This window comes from Marmota monax, unplaced genomic scaffold, assembly GCF_021218885.2.
Source record: "Marmota monax isolate L192 unplaced genomic scaffold, Marmota_monax_Labrador192_F-V1.1 WCK01_AAM20220418_F8-fsc00127, whole genome shotgun sequence".
NCBI lineage: Eukaryota > Metazoa > Chordata > Mammalia > Rodentia > Sciuridae > Marmota > Marmota monax.
In genome coordinates this window covers 2,159,312-2,168,661 of record NW_026692894.1, presented here as the reverse complement: position 1 = coordinate 2,168,661, position 9,350 = coordinate 2,159,312, and the positions used below count along the sequence as shown (strand labels likewise).

The 9,350-nt window shown below is 49.5% G+C and overlaps 1 long non-coding RNA gene across 5 annotated transcripts in view; it reads left to right on the top strand.

Annotated features, from left to right (window-relative positions):
- Positions 1-888: 888 nt before the first annotated feature.
- The window catches only part of LOC124096768 (uncharacterized), a 65,826-nt gene continuing 57,364 nt past the window's right edge, over positions 889-9,350 (top strand). For all 5 annotated transcript variants that reach the window (XR_009227358.1, XR_006852997.2, XR_009227357.1 and 2 more), the window contains exon 1: positions 889-1,038. This is a non-coding gene — a long non-coding RNA (uncharacterized LOC124096768). The remainder of the gene's footprint in view (positions 1,039-9,350) is intronic.

Genomic DNA, 9,350 nt, shown 5'->3' with positions numbered 1-9,350 from the left:
GCTGATGGGGAAACACCCTTATAAATGCAGATTCTATTTATAAAGTGTTTCTATCCTGTTTATTTATAAATGTTCATTTCTCTTGTCAAAAGAAGAACTTCCACTTCATTTTCAGTTTCTCCTCGATCTGCTGTTTCTCAAAATAACTAGCTCAAAATAATCCTTTGGCCACAGAGGCACATGTTGGGGTGTACCTTCTGTTCTTCTGCACTGCTGTATTCCAGATCCATACCAGGGTCTGATCAAGCTCTTGAACACATGATCAAGACATAGCAATGTGTCCTCCAGGGACCTGTAATCTAAAGAGGGAGACATGCATATAGAAGCAGAATGTAGAAGAAATATTTGAGTTCAGTCGGCACAAAAATACAAGCAATGAGTTCAATGGGGGCTGGAGAGGGGGTGGCCCAGGTAGTGGTTCAGAATGGCATCCCCCAAGAGGCTTGCCTTGAGCTGAATTTTGAGTGACTGGGGTTTGCTGAGAGCTTGGGCATGCAGGAGAGAGCACCAGGTAGAGCAAACATCCGCAGTGGGCTGAAGTCCTCCAGTGCAAGATGGGCTGGTTACAGGCCCAGGGAGGTAACCATCCATTTATACCCAATGGGGCTGCAGAGGAAGCACAAGTCAGCAGGCAGGAAGGGCTGGGAGAGGCCAGGCAATAGAGTCTGAGCCCTCGGCTGAGGGATACAGACCTCATTCCCCCCGCAAACTCCATCTCTGAAAGACTAGATGGTCAACATTTGAGGCTTTGAACTCTGCCATTGTAGTTTACTGGAAAGAAGCCAGAGACATTGTGTCAATAAACGGGGGTGGCTGCATTCCAGTCATACTTTATTATTCACAAAACCAACCAGCAGACTGGACTTAGTCCCCAGCCACATGGTAGTTTGCCTGCCCCTGTCATAGACAGTGGCCAGCCCTGAGCAGTGTTTGGCACAGGAGAGCATCCAGAGATTTATGCAGCCATTATGTGCAAGGTAGATTGAAACAGGAGACTTGATGCGATCCTGATGAGACAGCCCCACTGTGAATTTACAAGTAAGTAGAATGGCAGCCATAGAAGATGAGAAGCCACACAAAGCCACTTTTTACAGAGTAAAAGGCCCAGCAGCTAAACAAATGTAGGAGACAAAGAGTTAAAAGTGGATCCCAGATCTGAGCCTGGGCGGGAGAACAGCCACTTTAGGATTTAATTTTAGGCAGTACCTGCTGCTCTCTAACAGAGACGTCGATAAAGGTATTCATCAGGAATTGCAAAACAAATCAGAAAAATTACTTCCATGTTACAGCAAACGCAGAAACTCATTCCTAGATGCAAATATTACTTGCAGGTGGAGGGAAGGGGTTGGGGGGGTGGTGGGCATGGGGAGAAGAGAGAGCTTCCAAATAAGCTTTTTGCTAACTTGAAGGGAAATGGATACATCTGGAAAATTCAAAACTGTTTGCATAAACAAGTGTGGCTGTTCAGGCTGTTTCCCAAACCCCAGGTGTTACATAAGATAATGTTGCTAAAATGTTTGGGACTTGGGGAGAGAGATGGTATAAACATGTGGTTTTACTATAGCTCATAAAAGATGATTGTGTAGAAACCTTAGAAAAATTGAAAGTCGGCACAGTATATAAATGAATGGCTTTCCTTCCTGTTTTACCGCAATGCCTTGCTCAAGGCTTCAGGGTGATTACAGGTGGGTGTCGAGGGGCCAGGCCAACGTACTAGCATTTAACAAGTTGCCTCCATCTTTCTATTGGGGTCTGTGACTCTGTGGTTGGGGGGGAAATAGAGAGGAAAATGCAGTTCCATGTAGGTTTGTGTCCGTGGTACTCTGAGCCAGGAATAGGAAGAAAAATGACTGTCTAGTAATCGGTAGAGGTGTAAGGAGTTGTTCTGTTCAGGTAGCTGAGACTGCAAAATTCCAGAAAACTTGACCTGAACATCTCTTCAGCATTTTCCATTTTTCTTGAGCAAAATGAAATGTGACTAGACCTGTTCTTAGCAGCTACGTCTTGTTTATATTTGCCCAAGAGGGGACAGAACAGTGTGGAGAGCTTGTGTGCTCTGGAATATCCTGGGAAATCTGGCAAGAAGAAAATAAAGAGAACGGGAGGGTAGGAAAGCCTTCGTTTCATGGGATTCTGCAGACTTCTTTCCTGGTATTTCTCTGGTGCCGTTTTGTGGTTTCTTCTCCCATAAGACCCAGCTCTGTGCAGTCCCTGGGTACAGGAGCGACAGGATGGGAAAATGATCAAGGCAATGCCTCTGAGGCCACTTGGAAATCCTTCAATGGAAGAATCCTCTTCCCACCAGGGAGCCTGTGTTGCATGGAAAATGGGCTTGGGAAATAGGAGGCCGGGGGTTCAAATCCTGTGTCTGCCACTTGCGAGTAGCCTGAGACCTGACATCTAGCCTTAACCTCTTGGAACCCCCATTCTGCATGGGTTAAGTGAGGATGCAAAGATCTCTCGGCTTTTAAACACTAAACTACGACACCCAGATCGTGCCCACTCCGTACACATTAACCAGTCAGAAGATCATTGCCGACAGGAGCCAGAGCTGACCACAGAGGCCAGGTTCCACCCAGGTTTCCACTTCATGGTCTCAGAATGGCTTTGAGGTGTTTGGAGCCATGTAGTGGAAACCGTCTGTTTGCATGTCCTAACAGACTCCACGTGGTGTCTGGGCATGGTGGAGCACACAAAAGGACATCAGTCACACGGTGTGCACGCTGAGCACAAGCCTCTGTATGGAGAGGTGCAGGGGAGGCAGATGGGCAAGGCCCAACAGAGGGAACATAAGCCATTCTTTAGCTTTGAAGATTCTGCCCCTTGCTGGCTGAGTACCCATGAGCAAATCACATGACCTATTGGAGTCTGTGTCCTTGTCATTGGCAGGCTAACATAAGTGATAGTTTGGAGATTGCTAGGAAGAATAAAGGAAATAACATGAAAAAGCATGTAGCACTAAGTGCTGATCTGGGTTTGATGGTTATGATGAGCCAGGTGGAGCCCAGAAGTTCATTTCCCTTCTAACCTTCATTTGGCAAATCCTGCAGTTGGAGCTCTGGGGTGGGAAGGCAACGGCTAAGTGTGCCAGGAGAGCGGGATCTGTCTTTAGGCTCAGAGGTCTACCTCAAGCTTTGGCAGATGTGAGTTACACTGCCAGTCAGTTCAGGGAAAAGAAAGTAATTAACAGGTCAGAGAGAACACCAATATCAACAAGAAACCTACCTGGTCACTTCCTTTGTGCTCTCAGGCCCACTTTGACCCTCTGCACCCTCCTCTGCCTGCTGCTCTTTGCCCTCAGGCTTCAACTAGGTGGCAGTAGGTGGCAGCCACCAGCAGGAGGGCAGAGAATAAGTACCCCCCTATCCAAGTCTCTGTGGGTTGGAAATTTAAGCCTCCCAAAGACCACAGCTGCCGTGACAGCCTTTTCCCTAGAGCTATGATCTGCAGTTCTGCCCCTTTGCTCCATTGGGCCCAGGGGAGGTGACAGCATCCTGTCACTGCAGCATACCTTACTCTACTGTACCATTCTAAGTGGTTCCTCTGTGGATATCCTCACCTGGATCTCCTTTCCGTTATGAGCCAGGTATCTTTTAAACTACAGAAGAGAAGTTAGGAAATACAAGAAAGACCATGTGACCAGAAAGGGAGGTTGTGGAGAGAATACCTTGGAACAGCAGGAAAGTGGGACCTGGTAGAACTCATTTAAGGTCCTTTCTGCATGCAAGTAGGAAGCGATCATTCTGAGTGTCAGAAGTGAAGTCTGATGGAATGTGAGGACGGCATGGAGAGAGTAGACTTCATGATGAATTGGCTTTTTCAGGAGCCAGGTGAAGAGGAGGGAAAGCTCTGGTTTGGACATAGAAGAAGGGCAGGAGCTAGGAGCTCAGACTCACTCCTCGATTGAATACAAAGAGTGAAGTCAGATTCAAGCCCTGGCTCATCTCCCGTAACTTCATCTTAGCTACCTGGCACCCTGTGAGTCCCTCCTAGCTTAGGACACATTGCATTCTGGAGGACAAATGGCCTACTGTGCAGAGGTACACAGTAGGGAAGTAAAGAGCCCAAGGTTTTTTGAAAACCCGAGTCCCAAGGCTGGGGTTGTGGCTCGGGGATAGAGCACTTGCCTCGAATATGTGAGGCACTGGGTTTGATCCTTCGCACAACATAAAAATAAACAAAATAAAGATTGTGCCCATGCATAGCTAAAAAGAATTTAAAAAAAAAAAAGAGAACCTGATTCCAAACGAGAATCAGCAAGCCAACTGGGAAGGGACTTTAGACATTTTTCCAGAGGGCATGGGGTCCCCGGGACTTGGGTCTCTCACGTGGTTTGTGGCCAATTTGTTTGAGCAGCATGGCCTTAGGAAAGGGATTGCCTGGGATTCAGAGGAAGAGTGTGCATGGGGTAGAGGGCTGAGGAATAGCCCAGACCTGGAATTTAATGGTGCGTTTTCAGGCAAGCAAAACAGTGGCTGGATTTCCATGGAGAACCTTAGTCATTTTACTGGAGACAGATTATCTACTAAACTATTCCCACCTCTGCCATGTCTTTGGGTCCCTTGTGCTGCACGACAAGGAGTCTACACTCCTCTCTCCTAATAGTGAACACACGTACTGGTATGTATATGTGTGTGTCCATCATCTCTGCAAGACTAGGTGCTCCACAGGGACCAGGTCTGCCTGGCCTCATTGCAAGATCTACTACAACTAGGGTCTTGCCCTGTCTTCAGGGAGCCCCAGCTGAGGGGCAAGATATGGCCTGGTCCTCAGGGAACCCCAATCTGGTGTGGGATGGGATCCTGCACTGCAGAAATGCTGATTTTTTTTGTTATTGTTTTATTTATTTATTTTTTGTTAAGGTTGTAAACTGCAAAGGGTCATTATGGAGACCAGTCCCAGAAATGTTGAGACAGGGATCCATCAATGCCCCAAGTCCTCATTAGTGCATTGTGGAGTCAAAGTTTTCAGGGAGCCACAGAAGGCCCTCAGAGGGGCTTTCTCTGTGCTTGGAGAGCCCATGCCAAGACATGACGCCTGTCAGCCTAAGCTGCTCGCAGATGTTCAGCTCACAGGCTGATCATTTTGCACGGTCAGTTTGCAATATGGGCTCTCCGCAGACCGCCAACCATGTCTAATTCTGTAATCTATGCATCATGCTCAAGTTGGAAAAAACAAGCCAAGGGCTAAAGGTCAGGTGGCCGGTGCCCAGCTAGCCAAGAAGTAAAGGAGGGGTGTGGGAGAGGGATCATGGTCCATTAATGTGACAGGGCAGGTAGAGGACGGCATGACTGGGTGCAGGTCATGGTCCTGGTGCCAAGAGCAGTGCATTCCCAACTCTGCAGCTGCTAGAAATGCCTGGCCTGGAGTGGTCTGGCAGGTGTGTGAAGGCCATCCTACACAAGGGCACAGGGAAGGCAGAGGAGAGACCCACAGCTGAACATTTGGACTCTCATTGCCTTGGAGACCCACACCTCCAACCAGCGCGCACACACACTGACTCCATCTCTCCCTCACACAGCATGGCAACCTGCCTCTCCTGGCCTCCGGCTCCTTCCTCATGGTAGAGGTAGGGTAGAGGAGGTCCCCAGGCTTGGACAAGCCGGGGCAGTAGAGGATGGAACTACTCGGGTGTTGGGGTTACCCAGGTCTACTAAGCCAGGCTGGAGCCCACAATAGGGCTACGGCCACTCCAGGGCACATCTGCAATTCCTGATTCCCTGGTACAGATGAGCAGCCTCCATGATTCGGTGGGAGCCTACTTTTCTACCTCCACAGAGGATCCACCCACAGAGGATGTGGCTAGGGTGTTTCCTTTATCCTTGTAGCTCCCTATTGTCACCAGAGCAGGGTGCTCAATAAATACTTGGAGAACTCTTGGGACAAGAGACCAGACTGTCCCTTAGAGAAATCTGCTTTTGACTGAGGGATGGAACTTTCTCTTTGCCTGGGAGGGGAAGGGGCTAGAGAGACAAAGGGTTGGCCTTTATTTTTCTGAAGCATCTTTTGGAACTGGAAGCTGTAATTGAAGCCTCCTTTTCTTGCTTTGCCACTGGGTGCTGATATCCTCCCACCTTGTCACCATGCTCCAGGGGTCTGTGATCGGCAGGGGGCTGCTGGAAAAACCCTCTGGGCATGTAAGAGGCCCAGCTAGAGGAAGTGGCTCCAAGAATGAGGCTTCCCCCAAGCCAGGGGTGCTTTTGTGAGTGCAGATGAGCACCAGGTGGGACAAACCTAGGGATGGTCCCTGAGCTGCCTGCTCAGGACCAGGAGTGGTCTGTCAAGAAATTCCAGGGACCATGTGCTAAAGAGACCAGAATTGCATCCTCCTTCCCTACTACCAAGTCGGGGGTTAGAGGGAAGATTCTGGAAGGTGCTGGAAATATGGGCTCAAATTCCAGCTCTTGATGTGATTCCTTGATTTTTGTGAGATCAAACAACAGAAGTTGGGACTCCTGGAATGTCCTCTGTTTTCTTGGATGTCACAAGTGTGGACCTCAGCTTTCTTGGGGAGCAGATTCTAAGATGGAGCCTGGGGAAGGGACGGGGCAGAAGCAGGGCTGGGCAGAGGGAGGAGCTGGGCTGCGATGTACTTCCAATGGACATCCTGGCCAAGCCCATGGGGAGATACGAAGATGGGAATGGTCTGGAAAAATCTGTCCCCACAGGCCTCTGTCATGGGAGGTGGGCTGCTCTGGGAGGGAGGCCACCTGGGGTAAGACGCTCTTTTGCTGAGGCAACCCTCAAGGGGCTCCTCACAGAGCCACCCCACTGGTAGAAAAGGAAGCTTGCATAACTTAGGAGGGGCATGTGAGGATTGAATCCAATGTCACACAACAGTGTACACTGAAGTCTGAAGTAATGCAGAAACATCAGGCGGTCTTGGGCTCTGCGGCTGGTCTGCTCTGGGCAGCTCCTGTTTGAGTATTTGGGAACAGGAACCAGGGAGAGGAGCTCCATTTGTCTCTGGGGTTCCCTGGGGGACCTCAGAAGGGAGGTGTGTGGCATGCAGACCTATTTCGCCTGGCCCTGATGGCATGTCTCCTGGTGGGACAGCTCTCCCCCAGTCCAGCAGAGCTCGGCACCCTGCAAAAGAAAGAACATTTCATGATGGGGCTCTGTGCCTGCTCATGAGAGTACCACTCCCCTCCTCCTCCAGACCCTCGTGTTTGGCATCGGGAAAGATAGTCCCACAGCCTTTGGGGTGAGGTACTACAATATTTGCATAATAAGGCGCCACCCACTTGATCAGTGAAGTGGTGTTAGCTTTGGACTTGGGCACACGGTTGTCTTTAATCCTCTGCCAACACTGTGGCTCTGGGCAACTGCTCTCCACTTCATTTTCTTCATTGGAAAAATGAGACTAAGAATAGAATGAAATGACCTGGTGCATATAAAATGCCTATATGCAGGGTATTTGGAAAATTCTAGATCCCCTCCCACCTTCCCTCTTTCCTGTTGGAAGACAGCAGGGGCAACAGCCTGAAGATCAGGATTAGGGAGCCTTTCCTTCCAAGGCTACTTAAAGTGGCTGCCACCCCTCTGTCCTCTCATCTCTCTGTTGTTCATGTTACAGGGATCAGCCTGTCTGTCTCTCATGGCTCCTAGCCTATTGCTGGGCCTGGGACAGGAGGAGGAAACTCAGAGTGTGGTAGTCCAGGAGGGGGCCAGGACAAGGGAGCTCTGTGAGGGAGACTTTCCCATGGGTATGGGGGCCAGCTCCAAGGCAGCAGCCAGGCTGTGTGGAATGACTCACTCAAGAGGCAGCACAAGAGGAAACCTGGCTGCTCTGAGTCTATAAAGCAGGTTGGGCTTTATAGACTGGTTGGTTGACACCTGGAGAGATTAAGTGGACAGGAGCTTCGAGATTGAATCTGTTTCCTTTCCCATGGACCCCTGTGCATTCCTGAAATTCCCAGCCCCCACTTCCTGTCAAAGGCACATTCTCCCCAGCCTGGGCCACTGGACTGGAGATGGGCAGGTCAGGAGATCACACTCAGTAGGGACAATTGGGGAAGAAGTCATTAATAGATTCCCAGCCTGCCACAGTGGACCCAGCACAGGCTTTCAGCAGGATCTGACATGTGGACCTTATTAAGGACTGGTCAGGATGGCATGGGGCCAGACAGGAAGTTGAAACGATGACAGGGGAAAACCTATTTTGCTGTTCAGGGTGAGGCAGGGGGAGGCTTTGGGGAAGCAATCCTTGATTTCCCTCTCAACAAGAAAGGGACTCTTAGCTGAGTGACAACTATGGCTATGACAGGGAACCTCATGTATGATGGCTAAGGAGCATGTACAATAGCAACCTCAGAAACGCACAGATGATATCAAGCACCAAGAAAAATACCCAATATTTTAATGATAAAAGAAATAATAAAACAGTACTACCCAACCCAAATGCCTGATTTTCAACATTAGGAACAAGTGGGTGGTGTGCAAGGAAAGCTGGTGACAGAAATACAGCAGCCTGACCCTCACAAGGAGTCAAAGGGATATTTTAGCATCGGCCAAGTCTTCAAGGTGACATTCAAGGTGATGCCAGCTAATATGCTGTTTCCATATCAAGCCTCAAAGGCTTGTCATTCCTGGGTGGAAATCCCCTCTCCACCTCTTTTGAGCAAGCGTTCCCAGTGTTTGCTTTTACTTGTATGCATTGTGAATTTCTGGTTCCCTTCCTACACTGGAACCTCCTGAGTGCAGGAATTAAGCCCCATCTATCTCCTCCTCATACACCACCTGGCAGAGTCCCCTGAAGTGAATATAAAAAGGACTATAGGGTTTGGGGTGCGGGTCGCAGGGGGACCACAGGCCAAGCTTGTAATACTGCAGGGGGCCTATAGAGGGTGCTGCTAGTGCCCTACCACCTGCCATCTGCAGGTGTAGCTGGTAGCAATAAGCCCCATCCCTCAAGACTGATCTAGAAGTTGACCAGCAAAGAGGGCCTTGGCTGGAGGAGGCTGTTTTCTCTACCCACTCCAGACTTCTGCCAATGACTGACACAGGGGACACAAAAGGGCTGGTCTCAAGCTGGGTCCAACACTGCAATTTATGCTCCAGATCTCCCCATGGATCAGGCTGAAGTGAGGCTCCACCTCCACTGAACTCCATCCTTCTTGGCCCCCTCATTCCCTGCCCTATGGCCTCCCCATTCCTCTCCTGAGTGTGCACCAGTACATCATTTAGACAGCACCTTTCCCAGGCTCTGCTCCTTGGGTGCTGTTTTGATCAGCTTTATCACTGCCATGACCAAAAGACCTGACGAGAATAATTTTAGAGGAGGAAATTTGTTGGTTCATGGTTCCAGAAATGCCTATAGACTGCCGGTTGCATAGCTCTGGGCCGAACAT